The sequence below is a fragment of the Myxocyprinus asiaticus genome, chromosome 47, assembly GCF_019703515.2.
Source record: "Myxocyprinus asiaticus isolate MX2 ecotype Aquarium Trade chromosome 47, UBuf_Myxa_2, whole genome shotgun sequence".
In the NCBI taxonomy this organism is placed as follows: Eukaryota; Metazoa; Chordata; class Actinopteri; order Cypriniformes; family Catostomidae; genus Myxocyprinus; species Myxocyprinus asiaticus.
In genome coordinates, this window is record NC_059390.1 from 12686200 (window position 1) to 12706469 (window position 20270).

The 20270-nt window shown below is 37.1% G+C and overlaps 1 pseudogene; it reads right to left on the minus strand.

Moving 5' to 3' along the window:
• Nucleotides 1-4544: 4544 nt before the first annotated feature.
• LOC127436599 (nuclear protein MDM1-like) lies at nt 4545-19437 on the minus strand (annotated as a pseudogene).
• Nucleotides 19438-20270: the final 833 nt, after the last annotated feature.

The following is a 20270-nucleotide window of genomic DNA, read 5'->3' on the forward strand; positions in this document are numbered from 1 at the left end:
ATTATTATTATTTCCTGCTTTGTAATTAACACTAATATTATAAATGTAACCATTTTAATATTGAAAAAAAAACAAACATTCATTGCACTGAATTAATTGTACTGTTTAATAATAGACCACTGAAAAACTGCTATGAATAGCCTATTAGGAACACATGGCATGGTGTTTCTCTAAGAAACATGGTGAATTCAGTGTTTCTGAGTCAATGCTCACAATTTTAAGCTCGTTGTATAAGTCAAGCATCAAATAATCACACCTGAATAATACCCTGTTATATTTGTATGCCTTTCAGTTTCTACTGCTCTTGTTTTTGCGAGTGGCGCATAAAATTGTTTCGTGGCTCTTGAGCATGGCTGCACGTACAGAGGAAACATTTCCTCGACCCTGAAAACGCATCTATGACCATGCGCTAAAGTTTGAGCGCTCGAGATTTCATGATAGTAAAGTAGACATCAGACTCATTTTACATTTTCTTTGTTGCAACGCTGTTAATAGGCGTCAGTTGTGGATTTTCCAAGCGCTAGAAATGAAACCTAACACACACAAAGGAATGGGTTAAAATTTCGATTTTACTTCTATTTTAGCCAGCCCTGAGTTGGTGCCCCCCAGAGTCATGGTGCCCCTAGGCACTCGCCCAATTGCCCATATGGTTAATCCGCCACTGGTGTCATGTTAAGGTTTCACCTGTCCTATCTTTTTAGCCAGTGTTGTGGTGGAGTGTCCACTGTTGCAAGTTCTTCCTGGGAATTTCACACACCTTTGTGTGAAATTGCCCTAGAGAATGGGGGTTGTGCAATCAATTAATGTTAGTTAAACTATCACTTAATGGGGTTGGGTTTGATAGTTCTGACTGACAATATCTAATGTATTTTCAGTGCAAGGTATTTTCATAAAAATATTTTGTGAGGTTATTTGCTGTAGTTTTTGTTGTGAAATAAGCAGAAACAAGTTTAAAAGAAATAAAATCGTTTATTTTTAAATAGAACTTAAATAGAACCTATCTGTTTATGCAGAAAAGGGTACATTTGTGTATACGTGTTTAATATGTTTAATCTAATAAAAATAAATGTCTTAAAAATGCTTTTACAATGCATTTACTTTGCAGTGGTCTAGCTTAGGATGTATAGCCCAAGTCAGTCACATTTAACAGCAGCCACAAGTGTGACCTTACAGCACATGGTATGAAAACACAGTTTCCAAGTCATTCACAAATATTCTATAATTTAGACACTATACTGTATATCAACACAATAAATATGTCAAATAAATATGTCCATAATAAATAATCCTTCTCAATTTGAAACAATGACATTTCAAAAGATTTCAACATTTCAGAAGTTTGGAAGTCTATTCCAACTGAAAATGAAACAAGAGAGCTTCAGTGCTTTCTTGGAATGCAGGATTTGTAGAGGTAGTTTAAGAGAATATCCGTCTCTCCTACTGCCTTGTTCCAAACTTTTGTTACGTCCTGTGGAATAAAACACAACAGATATTAAAGACATGCAGATGCACACAATAATGATAATTATTAACCATTATAAAAAAAAATTCACCATCAGAGACCCAAGCATTGATAATGTATTTTCTTTTTTCCCCACATTTAAAGTGTTTTTAGAATGTCCCTGGCTATAAAAATCTAGATTTTAAGCATATTTTGTTTTTAGGGGTGAATATTGTGTGACTTTAGGCAATGGCAGTCAATTGGGAAACCATACTTTTCTTTGAGGTGATTTGGTGTTACTTTAGCAAGCTTTGTGTCTTCTGCAATTTAATGTGCAATTATTATTTCCACCAAAACTGTTGTTGTGATAGACTGCAGTTCAGAGTTTCAGATACTGTTATGTGTATTTTTATTTGAAGTTTTAATAAAAATAGGTAATATTTAATAGCTTTAATCCAGGCCTCTGACATTTAACTCTTTTGTAAAAATCATATTATGCACTTACCCCATATAGCTCTCTGGCCTTTTCATAGTTCCCCGTGAAATGCTTAAAGTGTGCGTGTTTTGCAAAGATAGTGTGTGGCTGTAAAAATCAAACATTGTAAGTACAAGTCAGATAATGATCGGTGAGATATTATAAAACTATAAAATAATTGTATAGTTATAAATAATATAGTAATTTATATAAACTATAAAAGTAGCACTTACACAGTGTGGTTTCAAATCGTGTGCGACTCTTTGCAGATCAGATCTGACTGGAGAAATATGCTTGTTGCCATTGTTGTCAGTGTGCAGAATGTGGTTTAGATAGTAATTAAGGATCATAGCAAGGATGCAACAAGTGTCCTCTTCCTGGAGAACAAAAGTAAAATAGTCAGAATTATATAAGTCCAATAACATTATATGATAATGTTGTTGAAAATATGAAACACATCTTTCGTTGTATCCAGTGACACATACTTCAATCATATCGTCCGAGATGACTGGAATCAGACGCGTCTCGTGGTCTCTGTCATTCCTTTGAGCCTGTGTGGGTAAATATGCATGAATATTATTACAAACACTTGAGAATAAAAGTTAGCCCTTTATAATAACTTTCGAACAGCTTTGTAATGCGTAGGCTAACACATACACATAACATAATAATTCTACTATACTGAAAAGTATTATATTCAAAAACCTACTATTTTAACCATATCTTGCATGTTGGACCAGGTCTCGGCGCTGTCTAATGGCCCGGGGCGAGGACGCGCAAGGTGCGCCGCCTGGCCGCTCAAAAAGGTCCAGCACATCACCGCTGCTATAGTTATGCACATCATCCTGGAAGCGGTAGTATGAATTCTGTGATCTGTCCTCTTGTAGAATCACTAAGGTAGACTTGTCTTGCTTTTTGTTCAGATTTGGAGATCATATCGAGAATCAAGAGAAGAAAGCTTTTATATTCTCCTACTTCGTCCCAGATTACTACTACGTCACTAACTTTTAGGTGTAATCCCCCAACCTCTGCACCTGAGTTTATCAGGTCAAGCGGATCTCCTCATTTTCGCTGACTGTTATGATCGCATCGGAAATTCGTAGCACTCTTTGTCAGACAGAAATAGATAATGACTGCAATATTGGTGAAGTAGTCCGAAGTGTGAATTCCCCGCGCCTATTCAAATATTAATTAGTGCTCTGCAAAAATCCGCGTCTTTATTGTTTGCAGTTCCTTCCTCATTTAGTGTTGCTAGGAAACTTTTGAAGTACCCTTTTCCCGATTAGCAGGTTAATACAACTTTGTGGCTCTGGAAATTGTAAAGTCTACTACGTAAACAGGGCAAACATTGCTGTATAAATGATAGGCGTGGTGTTGCTCAAAATTCTTTTCTCAGGAGAGGTTTGAGGAAGTTCTCAGCGCGTCACCTGTGACGGGCACATAAGGACCATTGTAATAAGACCAATTGTTTGCATTCAGTTCATCATGGACTTTTTCAAAAGCGACCAACGAAAGAGGAGATAGTTCCGTCTAGTTTATATTGCAGTGACATGTTCAGATAAAAAGGCTGTACATTTATGGATTTACGAAATTGGAATGTGGAATTTTTTGACGTCAAATGCAAATCCCAAGAGCCTCATTATTACTCCGCTTATATGTACAATATTATGAGGATATTGCAGTGTTGCTTCATTAATTAATTCATAAATACTTGATTGTAATTGTGCTGCATTCATGAATATTTTATTTTTTTATAAATAGACATTTTTACTTCCATATAAGATGTTTTTATTATTTGGACTTAATTCTTAGACATTTTTTTTTTTTTTTTTCAAAAAAAAAAAATATTATGCTAGTCTAATACTTAACTTTTTACTGCATTTTGATCATTTTTATTTAATGTGCTTCATTCATAAATATTTTTATGACTTATTATAATCAGATTTTTTTTTTTTTTTTTTTTTACTTCCATACATGATCGTTTTATCAGAAATACATTTGATCAGAGAAAATGTATACAGATTCTTTCATTTTACAAACAAGTATTTTTATTAGGCTCCTACTTTGCATTCTGAGTTACATTGTCTTATTAGAAAAACCATTTGTTCTGACCACACAATATTGGTTTCATGCTATTAAAAGCTAGTCAAATAGATCAAATAAATTACAAATTGGGTAGCTCAGCGAGTAAAAACGCTGACTACCACCCCTGGAGTCGCGAGTTCGAATACAGGGTGTGCTGAGTGACTCCAGCCAGGTCTCCTAAGCAACCAAATTGGCCCGGTTGCTAGGGAGGGTATAGTCACATGAGGTAACAACCTCGTGGTCGCTATAATGTGGTTCTTGCTATCGGTGGGGCGCGTGGATTGATGGTCTCAGACGCGGAGGCAACTGAGATTTGTCCTCCGCCACCCGGATTGAGGCGAGTCACTACGCCACCATGAGGATTTAGAGTGCATTGGGAATTGGGCATTCCAAATTGGGAAGAAAAGGGGAGAAAATAAATAAATAAATTACAAATTTATTTTCTCAATTTTAAATACAAATCAATATCAAAAAATAAAATCTGCCACACAAAAATAACTGTGTGAAAGAGTAAATATACATCCCGCAAAGTTAATGGCCAGAGTTCATGTTCTGTTTCTGCACTGCACTGGTTTGACACATTAACTCTTTCCCCGGAATTCCACCTTCCTTCTCTGTGCACGGCCCAAGAGCTCAGATGCCATGGAGCAAGAGGCTGCTGATCTAGAGGAGATCTGAGACATCGTATCATCTGCGTTTAACATGGGAGAGATAAAGTAGGTTCAGTGAGAGTATTCTTTAGAAGGAAAGAATGATGCATGTGCTTCTTACATAATATTTCATTTCTTGACCAAGAAAAGAAGGGAGCGTGAACCCAAACTAGCAACAATGTAAACTGTCCTTTTTTAAAGAAGAAATGGCTAGTTCTAATCATACAATGAATCAGTGGAGGAAAAACTAGCCATAATTAGTCACCAGTCACTTACAATATACACATTCCCTTATACATCCATTCACATTTTAACCTTAATCGCAATGTTAAGTCCAAGGAGATGTTATGCATCAATTACATATACCTAACTGCACAACATCTCACATTAAAACTGGCTCACTCACCGAAAAAGATTTTGCTTTCTTTTCAAAAAATGTGTTCAAACTTAAATATCTTATGATATTACTACTTCCCTAAATGACTAGTAAAGGAAAACCTGTAGGTACAAAGCAGTACAGAAATCCAATCAGTGAAACCAGTGATTTGAAATGGATTAGATGTTCTTGATATATGAACCACATCAAAGAACACAAAGAACACAATTCCTGTTCATGCTAAATTCTGCCAGACAAACATAAAAGCATAAAGTAACTGCCTTGGACTATTTGATAGCAATACGTTTTGCACAATCTGCTTATATTAAGAAGACAATTTTGCCATTGCATAACATACCAGAGCCAGATTCAGGGAATGCAAACAGTTCAGGCCGACAAATTCCCAGGTTACATATAGTACAGTATAAAAAGGATATTGTCATCACATATGGGAGGATTACATAAATTAATTTGACACCATAGCCATTGTCATTTAATCACGTAATTTCTACTTTCTATGTACTACTGGTGTCTCTATAATACTACCGTATACAGTATGTAACACTGTAATAATGTTAATTACAAAAATCACAGACAGTCAGCATAAACGTAATCCATACTATAACGGAGGTTGGATGATATAGGTGTCTCAAAAAGGAAAAATAGATATAACTCACTTGAGAAAGAGACAACGAGACAAACAGGAGTTAGCATTTCATCCTGTGTTTAATTAAATGTCCAAAAAAGAGTACTACCTCCTCCACATATATGAAGGCGAGTGGGGAAGCGTATAACAACAAACTCAGTCACACAAAATAAAAGGAAAACAAAAAGAAATACAAGTGGAGAGCAGCTATCTCCTCACATCCTCCATCTTACACATCCTTCTCTCTGTGCTCTCTCCCTGTGCTCTCAGAGGTGCAGCTGCATCACTCCCCATAATTACCGTAATCCCTGTAAGCGACCGTTGCAATTCGACACCAGCTGTTAAATGAATGTCTTCTAAAGCGGCACGATCGCTTTTGGTGCGGAAAGATAAATATTTAAGTACTTTTTCAACTCTGAATCATGCGTCCGGTCGGAAGCGGTATGCGCGTGTGACATAATCACATTGGCATTTGAAACAGGCGAGAACTGAGGCACGTGCGTCACAGCCGGAAGAACAGCGCTGTTTATAAGTGAGAGGGAGGAACGTTGTTGAACATTGTAAGTTGATTTTGGTTTAGATCTGTTATTATCTGTTTCTTTACTCACAATAATGCGTTTGTGTGCTAATTCTGGATGTCTCAACCGAGTGGAGGACGTGAGATTACGTCTGTATCCATGGCAATGCGAATACATATCACGAGAGACGGCTTGGACTCCACCCTCTCGTGAAGCATTGGATTATAGTTAAAAAGTTCCTAAATATTGATCTTTTTTCACACCAAAAATGATTGTGTCACTTTAGAAGACATTAATTTAACTGACTGTCTGTGATTTTTGGAGCTCCAAAAGAGAAATCGCCATTCACTTACATTTTAAGGACCTACTGAGCTCAGATATGTTTCTATTTTCTTTCAAGTGTGTTCTGGTGAAGAAAGAAACTCATACACACCTGGGATATCATGAGGGTGAGTAAATAATGAGAGAATTTTAATTTTTGGGTGAACTATCCCTTTAACAATTTTAGTATTTGAATGCCTGAACAGGTTTAAAAAAATATATTTGATTACATTTTAACTTATTTAAAAATTTTTGAAGAATTTATTCCAAACGCTTTTTGAGGCATAAACGCAATTAGTGATTTATGATAGTTATTAAGAATCGTCTGGACAATCAGTGAAACTTTAATAGTCTTTTGTGCCATAGTGAAATAAACTATTCCAAGAGGGAAAGGGAAAGTTCGGCCAGGTGTCATGCGGACTCTAAGCCAATATGAATAAGTAGTACCAAAATAATTCATTGACGTTAGTGAAAAAAAAAAACACAAAAGAGGAAGACAGGAGACTGACCTAGATTATTCTCCCCCTATTACTGCCGGTAACCTTACCTCCCTCTACTCACTCTGCTGGTAAATGACTCACTGTCACATTTCAATTGCGTGCTTTATTGTCTGCCTGTGTTCATCCCTTGTATGGATCAATGATAACACCGATAAAATAAGGCAGTCTTTTAATTAGTGGTAGCACACACTAAAACTGTTCACTTACCCTTTCAGCTTGCTAAGGCTTATCGGAGCAATTCATAATAGCTGCAACTGGTAGGCCGTTAATGTAATAATATAGCTACAAGAAATAATTCCCATGATCTACATCAGTGGATGTTGATAAGTGCCGTACCATTTTGCTGAAATTCCAGGTTTCTCATTGTGCCTTGTATTCTGTTGGCAGGTGGAGGGACGACAGCTTTGGTACTGTAGCAGTTCTCTTGTTTTTGTGATGGCTCGGCCTGTCTTGGATTGGTGAAGTATTCTGCCTTCTCCTCAGACCAAGCATCCTCACGCACTGGAAGTGGGCCTACAGTAGTTAGGCCTGCAGCTTGCGAGGAGCGCGGCAAGCCTTCATTCTCAGCCTATGCAATACAACAGAGTTTGGAATTTGAGGAGCACTGAGCTACAATCTGGCATAATATTACATGCTTGACCCATGATCATTTAATGTCTTGAGTACCTTGCTGCGTGCCCGCTGCAGAGAGCCATTTGTGATAAGCTTGTAAGGAGAGTGAGGTTTGCCTAAAGATGGCTTACTCTTCCTAACACTCCTGGAGGAATTTTTGATCTTTGGAGGAGAGACCAATAAAGCACCTCCTAACAAAATAATTAACAAACATTTCTAATATTATTAGAAACTATGTCTGATGAACATTCTTCATATTAGGGCTGTCAATCGCTTAAACATTTCAATCGAATTTGTTGCAGACAGTATATTAATACTTGCTGAGAAAATCCCTCAAATGAAGATTACATTATTGTGGCAGACAGGATAAGCACTGAATAGACATAAATTACTTTAGAAGTCAATAAACTGCTTGTTTTATTTCCATGTCATTAAACATAAATCTATTACTGACCTACAGCCCACAGCCATCTATTTTGCACTTTGGTGTGTGGAAGTGTTCGTCCATTAAGTTAAAAGTAGTTCAACTTTGAAAAATGTGTTGTGAGACCCCTGCGGTGTTTCATGTTCCATTCTGTTGTGCTCTGTGAACGGCTCCTTATTCATTATGTGTTGACTGTTCTCAGTATGTGTAGTTTGGCAAGACGCCTTGCCTGTAGTTGCAGCTAAGGCTGCAGAATGTGCGAAACTATGCTTTGCATTTAGGTAGTACTTCACACTTGAATTGCTCCAATGGTAGGACAATTCCTTATTACAGATTTACGTATGGGTTAGGGGGCATGAATTGTTATCATGCATTAAATTTGATTTGTTAATTTTTGTATTGCTATTTATTTATTTTTTTATTCGGCAGCCCTACTTTATATGGTATAAATGTGAAGGCTCTGGAGTAAAGTGTTCTGACTACAAACCTTTCAATCATAGTGAAACTGTTGTGAGACACTTGTCTATAGGCCTAAGGTATCAGACAGTTGTACCAGACATACTTGTGACCCAAACTGTCTGTAAATACAAACAGTTAAAATTGAACTAAAAAATTAAACCGACACTTCAATTACAATTCTTCCTCTGTTTCTATAGAAGCAACAAAATGCTTTGTTTGTTTTGGTCAGTGACCATAAGTTTGGCCTGAACATTTGAGAGATGACTAGTATATTGGTTACCAGATGCACGAGTGGTCCGGTCATGAGGTGTTCTTTGAACAGCCTGTATGGTTTTTAGTTCGGGTGTTGGTAATCTACCCCATTATTTGATAGTCCAGAACCTTACAACATTGATGATGACTCAGTTTCCAAAACTTGCAACCTAGATAAGATAGCTTATGTACAACGTCAGAAAGGAAAACCACATTTGCAGTCTTGTTTTTGCACATATCTCATTTTTGGTTTATATTTTAATAGTCTGGAAGGCTTCTTGTTTGGCATACCCAAAGAATATCCATTTCTTTTTTGTTACCTTTAGACAATGCCTCAGAAAATAACACCAGCTGCTATTTTCATTTAATTGCAAACATACTGTATGTACAATTAATAATCAAGAAATCTCTTGATATCCTGGCTCAATTAATTTTGTTAATTATTTCTCACAAGCATTATACCAAGCATTGTTAAAATTATTGATTGTGATTGGTTGACAAACATTTCAAAATGTAGATTAATTTGCTTTAACTGCAAATATATATACTGTGTGTGTGTGTGTATATTATATATACTATAACTGTATATACTATATACTGTGTATACTATATAATTGTTATATATTGTATACATTATGTTTTAATGTTACATATTAAAATGTTTGTTTATATATTTATAACCATGTTTTTATAATTTCATGCAATTGTTATGAAAAAAACTAGATGAAAAGAAATTTGAGGTTATAATTACAGCCACATACCTCTCGATGTTCCCATTCTCATTTGGTTTCTCATGCCCATCCTTTGGATCCCACTCATTTTTTTCAACAGGTAGCTCCTCCCTCTCTCCAGATCCCATTTCTCCATCCCAGGGCAACTTTTTCCACACAGGGAGGGTTTCTGGAAGACCCACCTCTCCAGAAGAGCTTCTCCTACTGGCTGCTACATAAGCAGAAGGCCCAGGGCTAGGACTTCTTCTGACACTGCCTGCCCTGGAGAGATCGACCAAAGATTGAAGGCAAATCCCCCAAAAAACAGGCTCATGCACTGATAAAGACAAATTCTTTCTGAACAGTTTCAAAATTAGTTTCTAGAAACTTTAAAACAACTATACTGCCTTACAAAGCCAAAGTAACTACTTCAACAATGCAATTGATGCCATGTCCACACTAATACATTTAAGTATAAAAACTCATTTTCAGTTTCAGTAACGTCATCGGTTATGGAGAGCGTTTTCGAAAGTCTCAATTTTCGGTGAGGAAAATGCCATTTAATTGTGTTGAGAGGCGTAAACATAGCAAACTCAATGCATTTTCAACCGAAAACTTACATAGTTGAGTCAAACCTGTCTGTCACAGGACAGATCATAGTCAAGGAGATTTCAGTCATAATTCAGTTTTAACCGAATATGTAGTTACTGCATTTTACTGCAAATGTACAGTGGAGTCCAAAAATCACAGTAGTTAAAATGTTTCTATTTTGCATTTTTCCAATTTAATACAAAATGTTTAATTACAAATTATGTTATCAACATAACAATTGGAGTTTCATTAAAAAATGTACATGAATTTCAAATTTTTAGGGGGGTGCTTGGTTTGCCCCCCTTTTGTACAAAAATAATGTAAATAATAATAATAATATAATAATAATAATAATAATAATAATAATTAACAATGTCACAAATTTGCTTAAATTTGATAAATGACCTAGAAATAAATATTTCATTTTATGACATAACTTTTCTTTGTTTTTTCTTATAATAATAATAATTAACAATGTCCCATATTTGCTTAAACTTGATAAATGACCTAGAAATAGTGCAGATTTGCAGAATCATATATATTTATTATAAAACAATTATATATATATATATATATATTTAATAAACATAAATATTTCATTTTATGACAGCTCTTATTTGTTTTAATTTTTTCAAAATCCTAAAACTTGTATTTCTGTTATGAGTCCCAGATTTTCAATGTGGTCTCAGATTTTTGGACCCAACTGTATAAGAAAGCATATTCTTCTTAATGATTACAAAACACTCGGTAATGTAAGTGACTCAATTCAATTCATTAAATTAATAAAGAAAAAGATAATATCTGGTTATGCCTGTATCTCATAAGTGAGCCACAAGTCAATACAGGATTGCCAGACAACTGAAAGCAAAAAAATAACCAACAAAACCACAGACACCTTGTAAGTTCCATGTACACGGCTGATAAAATCTTGCTGACTGATCCACCACATGCACACATACAGACAGACATGTGTTTACACACACACATTCATGTCAAGGGCCATATGAGATAATACCATATAGTCTAATTTTGAGTGATATTCTTGAAGAGGTGGAACAGAACATGCACATTAAAGCAAATTAAGGTCTTTCATAAGTCAGCAGCAACAGAGAGAGGATGGATGTATCAGACAGGACAGTTACCTCACTGAGCCACTCGTGATAACTTTCACACTCCTGCAAGATTAATCATACAGACCATTGATTAGAGAGATTAGGTTTCTGTTCTGTTCTCTTTGCCACATTCATCCACCACAGCTCAAGCTTACATGCGATGTGGTTCTGCGTTTAACCCAATCAAGATTTTTATAAGTAGCAGGTTCAACCAAAACACTCTCTCAAAAACCTTCATACTTAAAAAAAAAAAAAAACTTTATAGCTAAAATACAATTGTTAGTAAACGTTCAACTAGCTAAACAATTGTTATGACCAATTTATGCAGCAGACTTCCATGATAAATCCAAGGTTTCACACACTGAACTGTACATAGTTAAATTAATTAATATAGATTTTCTTTTCATTTCCCCCCCCCCCTCCATAGATCTGTTTTCTTTTTTATTAAAAGGTAAAAATAAATCTGCCTCCTGCTCACCTCCTCCTTTGCCGTTTTGACCTTCACCCAAGCTCCATCTCTGTAGCTGTACTGGAGGGGAGAACAGAAGTTCGATCTATACTCAGTTTTCACTTTTCTGTGTGACAGAGGAGAAAAGGGACAATGTAAAATAGTCTTGGGTCATCACAGTGGGATGCGTGTCTTTCGCAGAGGTGTTGGTGAGCATTTCAGCTTAATGTTTTAGGATCACAACTATATCCATAAATCTGTACATCTCAGGCCTGTTTCACACATCCTACATCTGCAGCGGGACTGTGATGCTGCAGTGTAACTGAACTGAAGCACAGAGCTTTCGTACGGACAGCGTTTTTAGCTGTGTAACACAGCTGGAGCTCTTTAGAGAAAATAAAGTGCTTTCTATGTTTTTGTTCTATGATAACGGCTATAAATTTGACCATTTTTGCTGTAACCTGTTATGCATGTAAAAATTACAAGGAATATACATGTTCAAACTGGGTTATCTGTCCCCATAGAAATGTTACCATTATGTATGTCATCTTTCTGAATGTATATCATGAATGTACTGGGGTCCAAAAGTCGGAGACCACAAAATGCTTTCTGTCTGCATTTACTTCTATTGTAATGGAAAACATTTAAATGGAAAATTATATTATTAGCATAACTATATGAGTGAAAAGTGTAATTTAAATGAATTTCAGAGTGTCTTATCATTCGTAATTTCCTACTTTTTATGAATGTTTATTTATTTATGTCTGTAAAAGGCCTCTGTTCGGTCAGGAAAGGAGGAAGCTGGGACCCAGCTGAGCAGTCAATATAAAGTTTTAATGATACAAATGAACTTCAACATAACGTAAAAGACACACACAAACATCATTCCGTGTGTGTCTCTCTCTCTCTCTCTGGCATCTCTGTCTCCCCTTTATCCCTCTCTTCTGCTGATTAGGTGACTCAGCGCCGGCCGTGCACCCTCACGGCCCGGCCACGCCCTCCTTCTCATCACACACCTCCACCACCCGATTCAGGCTGGCGAAATCTCCAGCTTGACGTACTCCACTCCCTTCCCTTCCTGGAGGGAAGTGTTGCCCTTCCGGCTGTCCTTCTGCGGAAGAGACGAGGGGAGGGAGAGGGGAGAGGGAAAGAGCGAGGGGGAGAGACAGAGAGGAGAGAGAGAGAGAGAGAGAGAGAGAGAAAGAGAGAGAGAGAAAGTGGCTCGCCAGTCCCCGGACATGCTGTCACCTGGTCCTCAGCCACTCCTCCACCATCTGGCGGACCACAGCCGCTCCTCCCCTGGAGGACAGCAGCGAGTCCTCCGTCCCCTGGCGGACGGCAACAGCTCCTCCGCTTCCTGTCGGACGCCAGCAGTTCCTCCGCTTCCTGTCGGACGCCAGCGGTTCCTCCACTTCCCAGCGGATGGCAACACCTCCCCTCCAGGAAGCTGGAGGTTTCCCCAGCCTGAATTGTGTAGTTGAGGAGTGTGACAAGGAGGAGGGCATGGCAGTGAGGATGCACACCCGGTGCTGAAATGTCCTAATCAGCCAGGAGGGGGATAAAGACGAGCCGGAGACACCAGTTCAAGAGAGAGAGAGACGCACGAAGCTGTGTGTCTGTTTTGTGTTCTGCTGGAAAGCAGTTTTATGTTGTGTTTTGTTTATTTGTTTATTAAAAGTTTACTTTGACTCTGGCCGGGAGCCCAAGGAACCACTGCCGTGGCAGTGACTCCTCTGTCCACTGGTGGACGGCGGCGGCTCCTCCAACCCCTGGCAGGTGGCGAGGACTCCACGACAGCGCGTCCCTCCTCCTTCCCGGGTTTTGACACCAGTGTAACAAGGATCTTCAGATGGACAAGGAGGAGGCGGGAACCGGCTGAGCAGTCAACATAAACTTTTAATAAACAAATGAACAAAACACAACATAAAACTGCTTTCCAGCAGAACACAAAACACACACACAGCTTTGTGCGTCTCTCTCTCAAACTGGCATCTCTGGCTCGTCCTTATCCCCCTCCCAGCTGATTAGGACGATTCAGCACCGGGCGTGCGCTCAATAACAACATGCACTTGAGCTCCACAAGTTTGCACAAAACTTGATGATCCATGTTATCCAGCATGATTTGAGAATATTCCAAAGAGCATCTTGTGTGCATCAATGGAAGCATGGAAATCTGACCTTTTGTACAAAGGAGTTGTCATGGTCAATGTCACAAATTTGCTCCCATTTGATTAATGACATTAAAATAGTGCAGCATTTGAAATATCTATTTCTTCATTTACATTATATATATTCTTTGTTTAATATTTGTCAAAATTCAAATACTTTTGGATACTGTTTTTTTTTTTTTTCCAAGTTTAAATAACAACAACCTCTGATTTTCAATGTGGCCTCAGACATTTGGACTTCACAGTACTGTATGAATTTGTATGTACCTTCTCCGGAGTTCCTTTCCCGATGTGGAGCTGTGGGACCTCATATTGTTCAATGTCTTTCCTCAAGCGAGGTGGTCTGGGAGGAGGTGACCCTTTAAAACTTCTCTTGTACTCACTCTCCATAATTACTGGGTTTGATTTGAAGGGTGGGATAGCTCTGTTCTAAAACATCTAAAAGGGGACAGACATGAATCTGGCATGAAATAACTCAAATCACAACAAAGATGACATTTTCAGTAGTGTATTGTGGTGTTCTGATGGCTGATGATTACTGCTATATAAAGGTAATTTATCTTCAATTAAGAACTCAATTTATTCAAACTAAAAAGTATTTATCCATCCAGTGGTTTTCATAACTCTATACTGCCATCTCCTGAAGGAGTTTTTTGCAGGGAAGAAAATTCAAAGAAGCATTAATAATTTATTTATTAAAGGTACAGTGAGTAATTTTTTAGATGTTACTATACTTTAGGGCTGCAACTAACGATTATTTTGATAATCGATTAATCTAATGATTATTAGAACAACTATGCGACTATTCTGCGATTATTGCAACGATTAATCATTAGCTCTTAACCGATTATTCAGCTTGTGCCTGACTTGACTGTATTAAATGTGCTTACTAAAAATAAAGAGGACAAAATAAAAATAAAATACCTCTAAATGACATTCACTGAATTGCAGGGGAAAATGACTTTTTATTAAGTTTAATTCAGTAAAGAAATTCACTGCAAAAAATCCTATTGTTTTCAAGTGTTTTTGTCTTGTTTTCCATTTAAAATTGTCTAAAAATCCTTAAAACAAGATATATTTACTTAAGAAGCAACATATAAGATATTTAGACTTGCTTTAAGAGAATGTATCTTAAATATAAGTGTATTTTTTCTCTTGGTTATACTTCTGTGAGTGCAGTAAAGACAAAATATACTTATATTCAAGATATATTCTCTAAAAGCAAGTCTAAATATCTTATATGCTGCTTCTCAGGTGAATGCATCTTTTTTTAATATTATATTCAACATTCTCAGATAACAGTTTTTTCTTCTGCCGTATAGCTGCTAAAGTAAATGTGTGATGTTTTAAAGGAGTTTTAGATATTTATATTGGAAAACAAGCCAAAACAAAAACAAATCAAAAACGTATTTTGTTGCATTTGTGTATAATAGGGCGAAGACTACCCTCTCACACCTTTCTGTTGACTTCAATTTTTTATTGTCGACGTTGTCAATAACATCGACTAATCGTTTCAGCCCTACTATTCTTACTCCTATTCCTGCTTAATATGTAGAGATAATAATAAGTAAGCCATTTGAAGGTTATTTTCCTTGAAAAAATGTGGCACTAGCCTGACACAACATTGGTGTAAGCTTGGGACATGCCTGCCTGTTTGGTCAACTACTGGAAGATGCGGGGAACATTCGGGGGAACCTTTTTTAAAACCATCATTATTTTTGCAATTCTGCTTGGTGATGCTAGTGGTGCAGAAATTACTTCATATTTAAGTTAAAATTGCAAACAACACAGCAGACAAGTTGATTTCAGTGAAGGTGGGTAAAAGTGCACTGTCCGGTAGGGCTGGGCGATATATATTGTGGAGACAATATGAAGTGTCAATCGATAGAGATTTTGCTATATTGTGTATATCGCGATATGTAAATATCCATATGTGCGGCATGAGCATATAATCAGTGGGCAGGGCTTCACGTGAGACTAAGGGGGGAATGAATTGCGGCCGGTAAAATTGCCAGTTATTTGCACGTGCTGGTTTAGTAGTCAATTCACTACAGGAATAATGCAGATCACGCAATGGCTGAAACATGATGAAAATTGCTGAACACAGTTTGCACACGCAATTTCGATCTTGTGGTGCAATTCTAAGTGGTATTTAGTGGAAGGTGCAGCATCTTCTATTCTGCAAGAACTGTTTACATAATTTTTGATATTTTCTGCAAGAAGTGTTATTTTCATTAGGTATTTTTTACATGTACTTTCTAAGTTGCAATGCTTTGAATAGATCTTGAGGTTCTTGATGAACGTTTATAATAATAATAATATTGGTAAACAACATATCAGACTAAAATGTGGCATCATGTGAAATTTTGCATTGTGGTAACGTTGATTTAAAACAGTGTTTTGTTTTTTTACTTTGACTGTTTGTCAAGTTTCAAATAAGGAGAAAATTACATAAGTAGTTTTCATTTATAAAGTACTTTCTTCACTAGCTGGCTTTTCCAAAAATAGGCATTACAATATGGTTATTGTGATATATATCATTATCGTGACATAAAATTACTCATATCGTGATATAAGATTTTGGTCATTTCGCTCACCCTTGTGTCCGGGACTAGAAAATACTATGAGTGATTTTTGCAGTGATTTTGGACTATAAGCATGCTGATAAAAAATGCAATGAAGTACCTCATGTGCAGCCAGCAGGGGTGAATCGGCCACACGGGTTTTCCACATGAACTGTCTCTGGTAATCTGAGCTCAAACAGCCATTCCTATGTTGCCTCCACCTCAGTTCTGCTTTTTTACGCAGTGCATGGTTTTCCTAACAGACAACACATGCTTAACAAATGTAAACGTGGTGTACGAGACATGCATTTGACAGTAAGGAATCTTAAGCATGCAAAGAAAAACGCACACAAAAACTTGCTCCACTTGTTCTGTCTGGTGATTCTCCTCAGCGCATATTAAGAGGTCAACAAAGTACAACATATGGCACTTGACACAATTCCCTTTTATCTGCTAATCTTGCATTTTTGTATTTATTTAAAATTAATAGATACAAAATATTAACTGAATTAAAAAAATAAAAATTAAATAAAAAAATTAAAAAACTCATTTGTAACACTTTCACTTTTATATCCTAACTCACTCCATTTATTGCAAGTCTCTGTCTCTGCTGATCTAGCTGAGCTGCTTGCGCCTCTCCTTGTAGTTGGGATGGTGCAAGGGTGCCCTCTTGTGGCCAAAGGGGTAACCTGTCTTTCTGCACTACTGGCTCTGACACCAGATGTGACAGCTGGAGGTGTGAAAGGCCTGCTTCTGTCTTTACGCTGAGAAGATGGACCTTGTCCTTTTCATTGCAGGGAACTGGACACATGTGGTGGATAAAACGGCACTTTCCTTTTGGATAAGAATTGGGGTTCCAGAGTAATTCCTTTTAATGGAAGGAAAAGAGCACTCAGTTGAAAATTAAACAATTTATTGTAAAATGGATCAGCAAATTAATCTATCTATCTATCTATCTATCTATCTATCTATCTATCTGTAATCGAATGCTTGTTCTGCACCAGCTACTCAAGTATTAAAACCACTACTCAAATATCATAAAGTAATTTTCCTTTCTGCAGTTGCCTGCCGTGAGCAGAGCTGAATTACACTGTTTTCCCTCTCTTACTCTCTCACCAAATCTCGCAGTTACAGTTGAGTCCACTAGGGGGTGCTGCGTCATCGAGGTGTTGAAAAAGAGAAGATTTAATAACATCTGTGCTTCTAAAGCAAAGCCAAATTATATTACAAGGCAATCCTTGTAATATTTTGGTTCTTATTGAATTCTACTCTAATTGTATTCAGTCATGTTGGAGTCATGCAAAACAATGGACGAGGATCTGCTTTTATGAGGGAAAGATACAAGGATTTCAGAGCTTATCAGACCAGTATATATGTGCATGTGTGCATGTGTGCATGTGTGTGTGTGTGTGTGTGTGTGTGTGAGTGCGCAAGTACTGTATGCGTGTGTTTGTGTGTGAAATCTCTTAAAGGGATAGTTCACCCAAAAAGAAGAATTCTCTCATTTACTCACCCTCATGCCATCCCAGATGTGTATGACTTTCTTTCTTTTATTAATTTAACCACTGGGTTCAAATGGATTACTTTTACTACGACTGTCTGTGCTTTTTGGATCTTTAAAGTACTGATCACCAACCATTTGCATTGTATGGGCCTACAGAGCTGAAATATTCTTCTAGAAATCTTTGTTTGTGTTCTGCTGAAGAAATAAATTCATTCACATCTAGGATGACATGACGGTGAGTAAATGATGAGAGAATTTTCATTTTTGAGTGAACTATCCCTTTAACACAGGCAGAGCGGATTTTATGAAAAGCCAACTTTCACCACTCGTTTGACTGAATAACATTTAAAATGAATAAAAAGTGTTGGCTTTTATGTAGACTGATAGTTTATATATGTGCATTTTTCTAATGCCGTCAGTATTGGTTTCTAGGTAAGTTCCGATGGAGAGCAAATATTTTTGCTGTTATTTTTCAGTCTTTTTTGTTTTTCATTTTTATTAATGCATATTGTTAATTTCATTTCTTTTCTCAAAAGAAAAACATAGTTGGATGAAGTTATCTTTAAAACCGTTCTTGGTAAAGTTTGTGAATAAAACAAATTATACATTTCACGTAGGTGTCATACATGTTATTTTTAGAGTGCATTTTAATATATGAGTAATTGAGTAGGCCTACTCATTTTTTATGGGTTAGAGTACTGGACTACAAAATTACTCGAAAATGGCCATCCCTACTATCTATCTGTCTGTCTGTCTGTCTGTCTGTCTATCAAATGTAGATCATATTGTATTAAATGCATTTTGCTAATCAAATGAATATGTACAGTATGAGTATGGTGATGGATAGTGATATGAATGAACACATACTTAACTGGTCTGAGCGCAGTCCAGCCTGTCGCATCCTGTGATGTGGAGAATCGCTCCTGGATCGTGTCGCTCGACCCTTGTATTTATTTTGTACTCGCTAATTCCCTATTTGAAGTAGAATATGCAAGAAACAAGCATACTTCATGCCATAAGTAAAGCCAGTTTTGCATTTGGTGCGTTATACAATCAGTGAATATTCAAATCAGAGGTTTAAGAAATTATATAGCTGTGATTTATAAGAAACTAGTGCTTAATCCATAATTAACCTGCTTAATAATATCTCTAAAGTAAAATAGGATAATCTCGATCCTTTTTAATCCACCAGTGTACACTTCTTCAAAACATAACAGGACGTACCGACAATCATGAAGTTCACTGTGCAGCTCGGTTTAAGTCGCTTCTTTACCAAAACCTCTGATTTCTCTTTCTTTGCTGCAAAGCGTAGCATATGTCTTTCTAGGATTCATATTAATGTGTCCGCAAATCAATATGTCAAATCTTGGGTTACCTAAAGTTTAGCACCCAAAAACAAATCTCAAAACTGAAACCATTGCTACAAATGTCATCATACAAGCGCGTGCACTTTCATCATATTATAACCACCTCTGGTTGGTTACTTGAATAGCCTACCTTAAAAAGGATAGTTGGTCAGCTTCGGTTATAGGAGTCAAGCGTTACCTTGGCGAGTACTGCGGCGTCCCCTGATACGCGCATGCGCACGGCTCTAAGCCCCCTTGTTATGACATAAGTAAATATGTTACAGTGGTGTCATTAACGTTGCATGTCTACTGAATAGAAATGTTCTACCAAAACTATTGAGTCATACGTTCTGCTCACGGATTTTATTAGTATTAGTTTACACTATATTACACAAGGAAAATACACAAGGAAAGGTTTATTTATTTATTTATTTATTTATTTATTTATTTTTTGTGATAGGAGAAACAAGAGTGCACAGAACATTACAGAGAGACACAGAATATAAAACAAGGTAAGAGTATAAATAGGCATACAAATAATAGGACATATAACAGAATGGCGTATGTACAGGTGCAAGTGGTAATGTATGTGCAAGGTAAGGGCATGTACAGTTATTGAATTAAATATGTGAATTTACATATGTACATGAGATATGTATTTACATTATTGCCCTATGGGGGAGTCCTAAAGCAGTTTAATTGTTCATGAGGAAAATGGCCTGAGGGTAAAAACTGTTCTTGTGCCTGGATGTCCTGGCACTCAGTGCTCTGTAGCGCCGGCCAGAGGGCAACAGTTCAAAGAGGGAGTGGGCAGGTGTATGTGGTCCAGAGTGATTCTACCTGCACATTTCCTCACTCTGGAGATGTACAGGTCTTGGAGGGTGGGCAGGGGGGCACCAATAATCCTCTCAGCAGTTCTGACTATCCTTTGTAGTTTCCTTATGTCTGATTTGGTGGCTGAACCAAACCAAACAGTTATAGATGTACACAGGACAGACTCAATGATGGCCGAGTTGAACTGTGTCAGCAGCTCCTGTGGCAGGTTGAACTTCCTCAGCTGGGCGAAGG